The sequence below is a fragment of the Sciurus carolinensis genome, chromosome 3 (assembly GCF_902686445.1).
Source record: "Sciurus carolinensis chromosome 3, mSciCar1.2, whole genome shotgun sequence".
Taxonomy (NCBI): domain Eukaryota; kingdom Metazoa; phylum Chordata; class Mammalia; order Rodentia; family Sciuridae; genus Sciurus; species Sciurus carolinensis.
Window position 1 is genome coordinate 169,196,850 of NC_062215.1, and position 15,003 is coordinate 169,211,852.

Here is a 15,003-nt window from a genome sequence, read left to right on the forward strand (position 1 = left end):
GAAGGTCGTGAATTCCAAGAGATACCTCCATTCTTTGAAGGACAGACTTATTTTTAAGTGCTCTTTGCCCTGAGCAGTTGGAGCGGGGAAAGGAAACTCTTTTTTTAATGAGAGAAAATAAGAATTCACTGTGAATGTGTCCATCAAATATCCAATGAGATGGATTTAAAGAACAACCCAGAAATATTTGGCCTCTGGTAAATCAAGTACAGTGCTACTATATCAGGTATTCAAAGTTAAGAAAGTTAGTGCTTCAGGAGAGTGAATGCCATCATTTAAATTCCCATGACGGCTAAATCCAAATGAAATCATGACATTGCTGAAGTTAGAAATGATGTAAAAGAGGTTAAAAGCAGTCCCCAAGCTGTAGGTTTGAGTTTTTCATTAGACTATATATAAGATTTAGTATAAAAGCCCAAAGTAAAGGCAAATTCCCATAATTTCACCAAATCATTCCCATTGCCAACCTAACACAGTCAATATTGCAACTATCAGCATCTGCTATAAGTAAATGATTAATCCACTGCAATTAATGACCATAAATTATGAATCTATTTGGGAATAATGTGGAGTTTATAGAAAAGTTGAAAAGACAAGACAGACAGAGTCCCCAGGTACTCCTCACACACTTTTCCCCAACATTAATATCTTAACATCAATAATTATGGTACACTGATCAGAACTAAGATGCCAGTATTGGTAAGTAAACTTGATTGTACAGAACAACTCAAAAACTATTTGAATAATGAGTTTAAACATATGTCTTTTCTATGGAATTTACTTTTAGAAATGCAGCCCTACATTGGATTCCCTTCAATAGAGTTTAAAATAAATGAATCTGGACAGAATCTTTCATAAGCTCTTGGATGAGGGCTGTTGGGCCTTAACTCATGTCAGGCATTGCTTCACCGATCTTAAGTGCCAGAAAAAGTTGCTTTTTCCTGTTTTTCCAACAGGATTTTAAGTTCCTCAGAGTTTTTCTTAACTAATTTGCTCATGTTGTATCTATTTTTAAATTTTCTTAACAAAGATGAGGGTTCACTATTTGGCAAAGTATTTTTTCCTGTTTACAGATTAATGCATACATCCAAGTAATCACACTTACATTCAGATGTATTGTGAATGGCCCTTATGAAAAGAAGATCTCATGAAATAAGACACTGTACTGGAAAATCTGAGATGTATAGCTTCCGTTCCCATGGCAACCAACTAACTGGTTGCACCTGGTCCTCCAGGGTAATTAATTTCTTGTGTGCAGGGATGGTTGGCTATTTCTCAAGGCCAGCAAAATAAGGGAGGAGGAACAAACTGACCTTTCTTTAAAACAAAACAAACCTAAATCTCATATGGAGGAATTAGACTCTTGGGCATTCTCTGATTTCACTCTTGTGACTTTTACAGGTGAGCAATAAAGTAGGAAGTCTGATTTTGAGTTCTGTTGACTTAGTTATCAGAAAGATCTGTATCATTAGTCATCTTTCTAGGATCTTGAAGATATTTTCTCAGGCTTAAATTAGTTGAGTTGAATCAAGACATGCTTATGGTTATATATCTGCACCATGTGATTCACCTCAAAAGAGAAAGAAAGGCTAGTGTCAGAAGACCTACATATGGAGTACCCGGAGACCAGTTGACCCTAATGCCAGTTGCACATGGGAATCAAATGGGAACTCTCCAAAACAAACTGGTGTCTGATCCCATCCTTCTGAATCCTGACTTAATTAATCTGGGTTGGGACCCCAGTGGTAATATTTTCAAAAGCTGATTAAAATATGCAGCTATAGTTAAGAATCAGAATTAGATAGCATACTAATTGAATGACTGGCCATGTGAAGTAAATATTTAAGTAGGTAAAAGTTGGATGAATAAACTATTTACAAAAGTAAGTTGCATTGTTCCTAAATTCTCCTTCTGTGCTACAAATGAATGCAAGAGCCACAGGGAATGGATGGTGGACATAGGGGATCATGTTCTTCAGTTTTCCCCTTTTGCAATTCAAGAGTGACATAATTTAAGTGTTTAGGCTATACCTTCCATCTGAAGAGGTTACAACACCTGAATCTCAGTGAGATTCATTTGTTCGATTTTTCTCTACTCCAAGAGCCGAATGTTAAATTTTGGGAAATTTTGCAAACTAACTGTTAAACTGTTAGTAGCTTGAAATTTGTCCAGGGGCAGAGGTGGGATATTTGTATCCTAAAAATCTGCAAATGCCGCAGATCAGGGCTTTGTTTCTTCTCCAGAGCTGGGTTATTAAATGTCTACTGGCAAACTGCTGATTTTAAGCCACAAGAAAAAGATCAAAAGGATAAAATTTGACCGAGCCCCTTATTTGTACAAATATAGAAATTGAGGCTCAGAGAGTTTAAGTGACTTGTCAAGAAAATTGCTGGTGGAAACAAAAATAGAAACAGTTCACTCAAGTGTCTGTCACAAGTGTCCTTACTCAGGTCTACAAATGCTGTCAGATGTCAGTTCAATGTTTTATAAATAAGCATCTCTCCACACCAGGTATTTTAGGGGTACAAGGAATTGGGTGTTAAGATGCCAAAATTTGGTAAGAGCTATGATACATCCAGACAATGGAGTACTATGTAGCTGTAACGAGGATTGAGAGAGACTTCCTCCAGGGTGTGTTGATGAGAAAAATAGGCAAAGTGTAACTTGATGCATGGAACATGATACTTGTAGTTATGAAGAGAGGAATAAAAATGCATATGATTATATTTAGAAAAAAATACTGTAAAGATAAACAACAATCTAATAAAAAGGACTCCCTAACAGGGTTGAAGGGAAAGAAGTAGGCAAAGGCAAAACATCTCAGCATCAGAAATGAAAGAAAGGCCCTGAGAGTCCGCAGCTGATAATCAGCCATGCCATTCCCCCTAAACATAAACAACCTCACGGAGTTTCAACATCAGATGAGGTCACAGGGCGACTGATAAAACCAGGCCTGAATAACACCACTCTGTAATCGCGTCTGAACACACACACACATAGACACACACACGTATGTGCACGCGCAACTGCCAAAGAAACAAAATGTTCTCTCCGTGTTAGCATCAGTAAGCCTGCTTCTCTACTGTGACAACTCTAGCCTCACTTTGTTCCCTTGCTTCCAGATAAAAATTAAGATTCTCAGGCTTTGAATCACCCTTTCTGCCCTACAGCTTCCAATTTGCCCAAAGGTCAGGTTTACACATCCAGAATGATCCACCCAAAGAATGAAAATCCAAGAACACATCATAAATTCATAAAAGAGAAAACAGGCTCTTGAGCCAATTTATTTTTTTCATCTGATTTTTAATTTAAATAAAAAGCTAAATAGCTATTCTCAATGAGACAAGAAAGAGATTCTGAGATGGAGGTGAAAGAGACAAGACATTGATATACAAAATTTGGCTCAGGGCTTGAAATTTTCTCTAGTTAGAATTAGTCTTTAGCCTACATGAATAATCTCAAAATAAGACTTTGACCTTCTTGCCAAGTTCTTTCAACTTCATGACCATAAAGAGATAATTGGCATTTTTCATTCATATCCAGTCTCTGAACATCAACCATGTACCAAGCACCAGAGATTCAAACATGAATAAGATTTCGCCCTAGCTATGAAGGAGTTTGCTTCCTAAAGTGAGTTTTAACTGCATCTGCTCTTCCCCAGTTCTGTTTAACCCAAGAATAATTTTGTGCAGTTATTTGGTCAATGTCTATCTTCTGTCTACACATGTAGCTAGTGACAGGAACCATATGCATCTCACTCCCCAGTATATCCCTAGAGCCCAGCAGAGTATCTGATACAAGTAGACATTTGTATTGGATTGAATAGTGGTCCCCAGCACCCATGGCCATCTGGAACCTTAGAACATGACCTTGTATGGTCTTCGCAGATATAATTAGTTAAGATGAGGTCATACTGGACTAGAGTGAGCCTTAAGTCCAATATGACTGGTGTCCTTATAAGAAGAGAAGACACACAAAGATACACGGAGGAAGTCCCCGTGATGATAGAGGCACAACCCTAAGCCACATACCACAAAGGATTCCCAGCAACCATCAGGAGCCAGAAAGAGGAAAGGAAAGAAAGAATCAATTTGCAATAGCTTTCTTGGATTTTCAAAGTCTTCATTTCAAGACTCCATGTTCCCAAACATCTTGACAGGCCTATGTCACAATGCTTGAAGAACAGTCATATTTCTCTGAGTTTAAGGCCTAGTCCTACCACTTCCTACACAGCAAGTCTTACACCAGTGGGTGTAACCTTTGGTTGCTCACTTCCTGCATCTCTAATGTGGGGAAAGTAATAGTAACTACTTTGGGTTGAGAAGAGAGTTTGAGATTATTTGTGTGAAGTATGAACCTGTACTACTGCATAAGGTAGCCACGGGCCACATGTGCCTGCTGAGCACTTGAAATAAGGCTCTTTCAAACTGAGATATGCTGTGAGTAAGTACACAACAGACACAGTTGAAAAACGTATAAACACCTTGCTAATGTCGATTTCATGTTAACTTGACAATTCTTTTTAATATATTGGGTCAAATGAAAATGCATTTTTAAATATGGTTCTCTCCTGTTTTGTATGTTTTGTGTGGCTATTAAATAGGCTGTTTTTTGTGGCTACTAACATTTTAACATATTTATGTGCTTTAAGCTTATAGCACTCCCATTACACTCAATGCTGGAGTAAGTGGTACCTGGACATAAATAAATCACCTCCATTTAAAATACGTTAAATTATTAAAACTTGGGAACAGGCACTGACTCAGAAGTAGCATGCACTGTGAAATGCTTGGGAGTGCACCAAAAAATTATGGATTTCACAGCGTGTTGGATTTGGGATCCTCAGATTAGGTATTCTTAACTAGTAAAGTCTATGCAAATATTCCTAAATCTGAAAAACTACAAACTCCCAAACACATGTGGTCCCAAGCATTTTGGACAAGGGATTCTCAGCCTGCAAAAGACTGAGGTGGGGGCAGTGAAATAAGATTCTGTGGTGTTCTTGGTCACTCTGGATGGCTCTCCCAAGTCATTTCTTCTTCCGAGTTACCATTTAGTGAGCACTTGCTACATGTCAGGCTCTTCTACTAAGTATTTTGCATTCATCATCTTACATTATAACATAATCTTAGAGCTCGTCCATAATGTATAATGTATGATACATCATATGCGTTATACAGAGATGACATTAACTTTCTACTGTGTCTATAGATACCACTTGCTCTTGAAAGCTGATCATCATTCTGGGGTGAGACAAAAATGGCAGTCACAGTCAATGTGCACAAACATTCATGTGTACACATCAGGCCACAGTGAGCACCCCCAACCTGAATATTCCATGAGACTGTGACTCAGAACCAAGTACTCTGACCTGTCCTGACCAGGAGAGTACAAGAAGGCCTTTTGGAGAGAGAGCAGAGAACTAGAAAATCTTCTGAAGCCTAGGATATCTGAGAAACACCACTAATCCCTCTAAATGTTAAAGCTTGCAGCCTTCCAGACATGAAATTTGAGCCTACTTCAATATTTCTTTCTTTTGATTTAAGGTGCTGGGAAAAACCCTCGCCACCTAGTCTTTTCACGTTTCAAGTGCATTAATCCCTAAAGGAATTGCAATTTCCCCTGAAGAGGGGATCTAATCCTTGGTATCTGTGTTGGAGCAAGGGAAAAGAAGAACCAAGAGTCAGCTTGTCACTGTTGGGGGCACATTTTTCTGTGTACTCTTGGAAGAAAACAAGAAGGAGCATGAGAGTTTCTTGTTACTGAACTTGTGGTCTCTGAGTCAAAAGGAAGAAAACCACTGTGAGTTCTTGGGAAAATCCTAACCTTCCCCATCAAGAATTGACATGGAACCTCATCTGTGGGGGATAGGCATGGTCACGCTGCCTTCTGCTTTCTTTAGAAGGCAGAGAGGGAGGGAGAGAATTTGTTGGGCAGAGTGAATGAGAGAAGCATGGGACACTGGTTAGAAGTCATTTTTGTCCCAGGAGAAGATACAAGTTAAGGGCTTTCTAATCTGGAAGAGTTCAATAAAATGGATATTTCCAACCCAGGAACTTTCTCAGACTCCTGTGACCAAGCCTATTGATCTACTTCATTTCCCTCATCCTTAACTTCTCTTCTGAAAGACAGAAATGTGTTTCTTCAGCTTTGAGGGTGGTCCCCCACATCCATGCTGGCCTTGTTCTTCTGTAGGATGCATCTCAAGATGCATATCCCATCAATTTACTCTCACTTAACACTCTAAAAATGCCTTTCATTTCTATTTGGATATTTCTCCAAATCCTTAAAACAATCCACAAACCCCTACGTTACCCGCCTTACTGTCCACTGCACTCACTCACCCCTGTATCCGATATAATTTTGGTGGGTGATGTTGCTCCTACGTACAGTGCATGAACTACAGTGATTCTTTTAAGATAACAGCTCTTAATCAACAAATTAATAAATGCCTTTAAAATGACTTCAGAGGACTTAAATATGAAGACCATCCATTCTGTCTTCTGACAGACAGAAATTTAGCTCTAGTTAACTGGCCTGCTCTATGGAGCAATTTATTTCTCTTTCTGTCAAGACACTGTTCCATATAGAGCCCTGTGATCCAATGAGCAACTGCTGTCTTCAGGGAAGGGACAATATTTTTTTTTTTTAGAACCAAATATCTTATACAGCATTCCCAAATTAATTCAAACTTTTAGCAACTTGGAATAATACTGAACAAAAGCAAACTTGAAAATGTAATAACATTATCATAGAGGAAAGAGTCTCTGGTTAGAAAGTGGAAGTTGTTTAGTAGCTTAGGGTTGATTATTATAAAATGTACAACCACAGAGGGCATATCAAATGGAACATTATTTTAAGAAAATTTACTTTTTCCCACAAAAGATGCTATTACTCACCAATGATTAAGTTACTAAACATCCAGGAGCCAGCCACGTTATCATCTGAATACCTCCCCGCAAGTGATACATTTGCCACATTTCCACTGCCAAAACAGTTTCTCCTTGGGGTATTTTCTATTATTTAAGAAAGCCTTTTTTTGAAAAGTAAGAGTTGCGTGTTTATGAGCCTGACTTTTCATTGACCAAGACTCAAGGCTCGGAGGGACTCTGAGCCGGAAACCATGGTGATGGCTCTTGTAAATATCACATTAGCATAATAAGCAGCAGATTTTGATTTTGCAATGGGAATACACATTTTATTCACTACTAAAAATAGATTATTGAGATTATCTTGAAACTAACTTTAGTACTCGCAACACATAAAGTGGATCATATTGAAAGCTCTCGTGCTCCAGGGGAGTTTACTGCTCTAAGAATTAAACTCTTGTCTGTTGGGCTCATCATTTACCTTGCCTTCAGACTCCTCAGGCGAAATAACTTCTTTTAATGAGTAATAGGATTCACAAAAGAAAATGACCTCATCTCACTTGATTATCTGAAAGCACATAAACTTCTTGGGAGAAACCCCAAAAAGGACAACAGTAAACAAATGGTTCAATTTATATGCATCTTTGTTTTCTGCACTGTAGAGTACCTTATCATAGATTTTGTTTTAGAAGTAAGGACAGATAATTAAATACAGTAACCTCCCTTATCTCTGGTTTCACTTTGTGCAGTTTTAGTTACCCTCAAGTCAACCACCATCTGAAATATTAAATGGGAAATTCCAGAAAAGAATCATTTGTAAATTTTAAATTTTGCACCCTTCTGAGTAGTATGATGAAATCTGGCACCATCCAGTTCTGTTCCATCCGAGACATGAGTCATCCCTTTGTTCAGTGTATCCATGCTGTATATACCACCTACCCTCTAGTCACCTAGTAGTCAGCTCAGTTAGCAAATCAACTGTTGCTACATTGCAGTGCTTGCGTTGCATTGTTCTCTTACGTAGTACCCCAAAGCTATGTCACAATGCCTATGCCACTCACCTTGCTTCATCTCATCATGTATTTTATCATCTCACACAATCACAAGAATGATGAGTTGAATATAACAAGATATTTTGAGAGACAGACTAAATTCATACAACTTTTATTATAGTAAATTTTCATAACTGTTCTATTTTTGGGATTAGTTACTGTTGTTAGTTCCCCTGTGTCTAGTTTTTAAGTTGAACTTTGTCATAGATTCCTAGCTTTAGGGTTCAGTATTATCCACAGTTTTGGGAATCCGCTGGGTGTCCTGGAACATATCTCCCAAGGTTAAGGGGGACTACTATACTTACTAGCGGAGACTAAATTGCCTACCGACCACCTGGAAGGTGTTTAGAGGTATGTTACATTTCTCATCAATAACAATTTCAACAGCAATTCATTAATACTTCTTGATGTTTTTTATCTTTTGGGCAGTCTTTGATTAGTCACAACAGTGTTGCCTTCAAGGAAAACAGCAGGCAAATCTTCAGTGTGTCCTCTATGACTCTCAGAATGTGCCAAGGGTCAACAGAACAACTGGGAATAATGATTTTAGCTTCCTGTCACCTTCAAGCCACCATAGAAATCTTTGGTGACCTAAACAGCCTTAACCACTGAAATGTGGTTGAACACAGGGCCAAAAACATGTTGTTAAAGACAAGAAGTGCAGAAAAACAAAAATGAGACAAAATTGTCAGTGTTGGGTTGAGGAATAAAGAACAGATATGTAAGGAAAGATCATGGTCATTAGTGGTGTTCTATAATTTTGCTTTGTTTTTACCTTGAGAATTTGTTACTTTAAATAGCTGAAGGATTTTTTTTTCCATTTGAAAAGGGAATTCTTGAAAATTTATTCCTCAAGTATGTTATTTCTAAGAAATGATTCTCATGCAGATCTATTTGACTTGCTAAAGTTATCAATCCCTTGACACGGACCAATCTTTCTTGACAACAAAAGATTATCTTCACTTGGTTTGCATGCACAGTTTATTTCCTTACTCAGCTGTATGCATGTTCTTTAGAACCAGCCTTCAATGACCATAATTAAGGTCTTGAATATAGTGTAAGTAGAAGAAAGAAATACCTTTCCAAATAAAAACATATTAGTTTCTAAAAGCTGTGAATCATTGATACTGAATAAGAAGGCCAGTGCTATCTTATTCCCCTTGCATTAGTGAACTGGCTCGTTGGCATAAGTTATCTATAAAGTTTTCATCCCAGTTCTTTCTTAAAAAAAATAAAAATTAACATGAACCTAAGAATCTTTCCTGTATACTTCTCAATATCAGCAGAAATTGTAGCTTATTTAATGGCTCACTCTATTGAGCTCAACTAAAAGTTATCTGTTTTTAAGATTTAAATTCACACATAGGAGAACATTGGGACACATTATGGTGGGTTTGGGGCAGAGGTCCCAGGAATACCCATGCTCTATTCTAGCTCAGCTACTTATCCTGTGAGGTCCTTTAGGCATGAGGAAATGGAGTCAGACAAAGTACTTTAGAGCCTTAGAGAGAGGTTATTAATATCATAATTTGCTGTTGCTTGAAAGTCACCTACAGCCTCAAAATAAAGAAAACAGAGAAGCCTATTCTTTGCCTTTGCATCAAACAAAGTGGGAGGGAGAAAGTTCAATGTGGAGCATGACCACCTCAAGAAGGAAGGGGTTTCTGGGCTGTGAGGGAGACTTAGGAGCCCAGCCCTGCTGTTCAAACTCACCCAGATCCAGGGTGCTCAGATCCTGACCATCGGAGAACCCAAAAGAAGACTGAAGAAGGAGGCCAAGGGAAAAGTGAGAAAAAATGTCCCAAAGGTGACCACAGATGGAAGAAATGATCAGCCATTCTGGTGGAAGAGACACAGACCAGGATCAACATGGGTGTTTGCCAGCTCAGAGTGTCTTCACCACAAACATCACATTTTTTTAAAATGTGGTCCAATGAATATCCTAGACTTTGATTAAATCAGGGCCACATGTCTCATCAGGAAATCTGAGAGCTTAAAAACTGATAGAAGGAGCTATGGACTTGGAGTATGAACTTTGGTCACAGTTTCCCCAGCAATATAGTTTTACCTCGTATACTATCTTTGCCATCTTTGTGTATAACACACCTGCAGACACACAACCCGAGATTGCTCTACCAACCCAGTAAATATGAACTAATGGGAAGAAAGTTTGCTAAAGGTGACTTGTCCAGTGGCATATATCAACCAATCTTGGCTAATCTAAAATTCAGAACAAATCCTTTTACTTCACTATGTTCCTTGTCTCCATATTTCCAACTACGTTCCTTACTTGCATTAAAACAAACAAACAAACACCATGTACCTTCTAGGAAGTACTAAATAAAATAACCTAGTAATGCCAACAAGTAAAAAGGAGATATTTTACTTGTATTTATTCTTAAACATGATTTAAAACAATAAGTATGTACTGGCAGCTGCTAAATGAGGTAGTTCCAGAAATATGAAATTTTGCTCTGCATATATTACAAAAATGTTTTGATTTTCAAACTTTCATTTGGAAGATTTCTCCCTTAAGTTTTCACCAGTTTAGGGATGGCCGATCTTATATAATAATTTAGAAATAACTTGTGGTCATGGTTTCAAACAGAAGTTAAGGTATATCCTTTACCTCAGAGGGTATCCAGATAAGGGTTGTTTTTTTCCAAAGATATAGTCAGAAAGAATCCAAATCTGGTACAAGTCTAATATTAAGTCCATTGCCTTTCTTTTTTCTTTTTTCTTTTTTTTTCACACAAGGGACTTTATATATGCGGTCCGCTCAGGGAGAAAAGAAGGGGCGAAAAAGAGAGATGGCGTGTGACTTCTGCCAGGTATTGGAATCTCGGGGGCTGGGAGGAACCAATCGGGGAGAATTCTTGCAGGTCAATAGCATGTTAGGACATAACGTGAGAGGCAGCAAGATGGCGGCAGCTTAAGCCGGAAATTCCTGTAACATAAGAGGCGGGCAGAGTGCAGATTGACAAGTGGTTGGGAGGCGAGCAGCTTTGTACCTTACATTCCCCCATTTCTTTTTTTATAAAAAATAAAAAAATCTTGCTCTCCAGTTCTTTTTGAAGTCTTCTTTCTCCTTCCTGCCTAGGTGACTGGGGTTGGTTTTGCAGGTGAGATGTAAAAAGTTCATTCTCCTTCCAGGCTTCCAAAGGCAGATGATTTTCATAAGTCCATTGCCTTTCTATAAAGCCAATACCAGTGAACTTAGCCAGTGTGATGGCTAATTTCGTGGGTTCACTTGGCTGGGCACAGAGTGCCCAGGTATGTGGTTAAACATTATTTTGGGTGTGTGTGTGATGGTGCTTCCAAATGGGATTAGCATTAGAACAGGTAAACCATAAAGCAGATTGCCTTCTCCAATGCAGATGAGCCTCACCTGTTGAAGGTTCAAATAGAACCGGAGGCAGAGTAAGGGAGAATTTGCTCTTTTTCTCTGACTGTCTTCAAGCTATAGCCATCACTCTTCTCTTGCCTTCAGACTTGGATTACCACTAGAACACCATTGGATCTCCTGGTTCTTAGGTCTTTGGAATTGGATTGGAACTACACCACCAGGTCTCCTGGGTCTCCAGCTTGCCACTGAGATTTCTCAGTTTCCATAATTGTGTGCTCCTCTCTCTCCCTCTTCCTCTCTCTCTCTCTCTTTCTCTCTCTCTCTCTCTCTCTCTCTCTCTCTCTCTCTCTCTCTCTCTCTCTCTTTCTCTCTCCATATGTATGTATGTGGATACATGTATATGCATTTTGTTCCTCTGGAGAACATAGACTAAGCTAGCCAGAAATGAAATTTTTGTTAATGATCAAATAAAATGCTTTAACCAAATTTAAGTACTGTAATTTGCATGTCACCATATCCATAGAACAAATTTGATCTCAGTATCATCTTAGTGTTATTTTTAGTCATGTCCAAACATTAACACACAAGGTATGGAACCCTGTCCTGCGATGAGGCACACCATCATGGCCCCCAGGTGTTCTGGAAGGAACTTCTCCCCTTCTTCTCAGTACTGCGGGTCTGAGCACTCCCTCTCCTGCATTGCCAGCCTCCTTGCAGCAAGCTCCATACTCTCTGCACCCCTGCCTGTTGACTCTCAGGATCTCTCAGGCCTCCCACATCAGGGCTTCCAGAAGGATCAGCAAGCATGCCACACGTCTCTTCCCCACCACTTTCAAGCCCTCCGTCACTGTGATTGGAACTGCTCTCCCAGAGGTCACCAATATTGATTGGATGACTAAATCCATCAATCAAATTATGAATGATTTAGAAGTGTGGTTCACTGAAAGTCTGGCTGCTACATCAAAACTGTACACATCCTCATGCAACTGAGTTAATAACTTTAAGAACCATTCATATCATAAATGGATTGAGGTTGCCAGTATACTGAATTTCAAGCTGCCTAGTGGAAGAGAATGAGCTATTTGGGTTGAACCCTTAGAAGAGGAGCCACAATCTCAAATATCAGAACTGCAGGGAAGGTCCAGAGCTAAGAGAAACAACAGTGAGTGAGCACTCACTCCCCTGACACTCCGTGTGTGCAGAAGTTACGACCCAAAATATTAAAAACAGATTTGGGAATATATTAGAGTGTCAGGGCACAGAGAATTTAGAGATGATTTAAAGAAAAATTCTACCTCTCACCTAGGCTGGTTGATTTGGAAAAATTCACACGAGGCCAGTGCATGAAGGAGGCTAAAAGTTTGTTTTTCTCCCCTGTTTATTTCCAATAATCATTTTTAAAATTTCTTTGTTCTTTTTAGAACGATGACAATAGAGTGTACTTTGACATACTGTTCCTACCTGCATACGTGGAGTATGACTCATTCTAATTAGACTTTCATTCCTACGGTTGTATGATGTGGAGTTTCACTGGTCCAATAATCACTGTTTATTCTTAACGGGAATGTGCAATGAAACCGTTTACTCCTCACTGTGCTGGGGAGCAGGACATTTCCTAAAGTCTGACCACAGGGACACTTTGCATTCCTATACAGAATCACATATCCACGTAATTCCTATTCTACAAAAGTATAAGTTGCTTTATAACAGGTGTGTGTTTTCTTGGGAATTGTCAAATTACCTATGATTGGTCAAAGATAATCCAGGATTTAACCTCAATCTTTTCCCAGGACCTGAGTATTTTCACCAGATCCATCTACTGTCAACTCTGTAGCAGTGGAGATTTGAAGACAAAAGAAACAATATCTCTGCCCTCAACGAGCTTATGGAATACAGAAAGAAAAACAGGAAATTGTTCATAATCAGAAGTCTTTTCAACGTCAAACCTTGTCTGCATGAACCCGATCCCTTCCTCTACTGTTACCGATCATCTTCTCCAGGCTCCCTAGCAGGAGACCTGGACCCTGGAGGTTTCACATTAACTCCCTTCTGGAAATACCTGCAAAAAAAATATATTCCAAGAACCTGTTAGCATGAACCCTGGTCTAAGATGCTGGCTATTTGAGCTCCTTCACACCCCAAAGCTGTGGGAGATTTGCCCATAGAAGTCATATCCTTGGAAGCACATATCAGGAGTTGGTAGGGAGACAGCCTCAAGCATCCACCTCTTAAGACATCCATGCTCTGATGATTATTCAGAGGAAGCTTGCACACTTACTGGGTATCAGAATCACTGGGGAAAGTTTTGAAAACTACAGGTTCCTGGGGCACAGCCCAGACCTTCAGTTCAGCCCCTGTGAGAGTGACTTCAAGCATTGTTTTTAGTTTTTATTTTTTCAAATCTATCTAGGTCATACAGGGTACAGATAGGTTTGAGAACTGCTCTGTTACAGAACTTGGGGTCAGGTGAGGAGTTTTCTCAGCATCATTGATGCTTGATTGATGTTGAAAAATTCTGAAGGAATGTCTGTCTTTATTCTGCTTCTAGAAACTCTGAGAATTTGTTAATTCTGTCTGTCTTATCTAAGGGAAATAGTATGGGTCTGGCCAGCCCCCTAGACTCATTCAAGCTCTTCCTGTCTTTGTGTAAAACACTCACCTACTGTGTTTCAGTTCATGAAGCTTACTGATGCTTACAACTGGCAGAGGGTTTAATGCACCTGGTTGGTTTTCATTTCCTTCTTTTCTTTTCTTTTCTTTTCTTTTTATTTCTTTTCTTTCCTCCTTCCTTCCTTCCTTCCTTCCTTCCTTCCTTCCTTCCTTCCTTCCTTCCTTTCTTTCTTTCGCTACAGGGGATCAAACCCAGACCCTTGCACATGCTAGGCAAGCACTCTACCACTGCATTCCATGGCTGTTCCTTCCCTTTTTTGTTTTATTTTGAGACAGGGTCTCCTTAAATTGCCCAGACTGGCCTTGAACTTGTGATCCTCCTGCCTCAGCCTACTCAGTAACTGAGATTATAAGTGTGGACCACTGTGTCTAGCAGAAAGAGGCATATAGTTAGTTTTCTACTTATTTCTCAATCCAAAAGGAAAGTCTTGTACAAGATGATGTTTTACCTGGTCTTAATTTATGCTGGTCCCAGTGGGAATTAAACGAGAATCTCACAAACTGTTTGTAACCTGCAGGAAGGCAAGACCTCTTATACTTTTGGAGCATTATATCCATAACTGTTGCGTATCTATCATATGGAGAGCCCAGTGAGATGTTAGTAATGGTTCCACAAAGAAGATCAATGTTGAGCTGAAACATCTGTTTTTCCTGCAAAAGAATTGAGACTCCAATTATTCTTAAAAGATATACATAAAATAGCTTCTGGTTGCAAACAGAATTCATCTCGGGAAATTATTTCAAGTGCGTAAAGTGATTGCTTTTATTCAAGCAAAAGGCAGATATTCTTTGAAGATTTGTCTGGAGATCAGCACATAAAAACTATCCACTCGCCTGAGTGGATTGCAGAGCCTAATAAAAGCAAGTTGATCTCCCTTGTGCATGGCACAGAGCTTATAAAAGTTCTTGTTTCAGCAAAGGCTTTCTGGTCTTTAGGTAGATATTTGATTGGGGAGGGCTCACAAATAAGAAAGCTTTAATTGAACACCTACTGGTTGCCAGTGCTAGAGCCTTTGAAAGGTGCCCAAGATGCAATCTTTTAGCAGGCTCCAGTGGAAGAAGACAA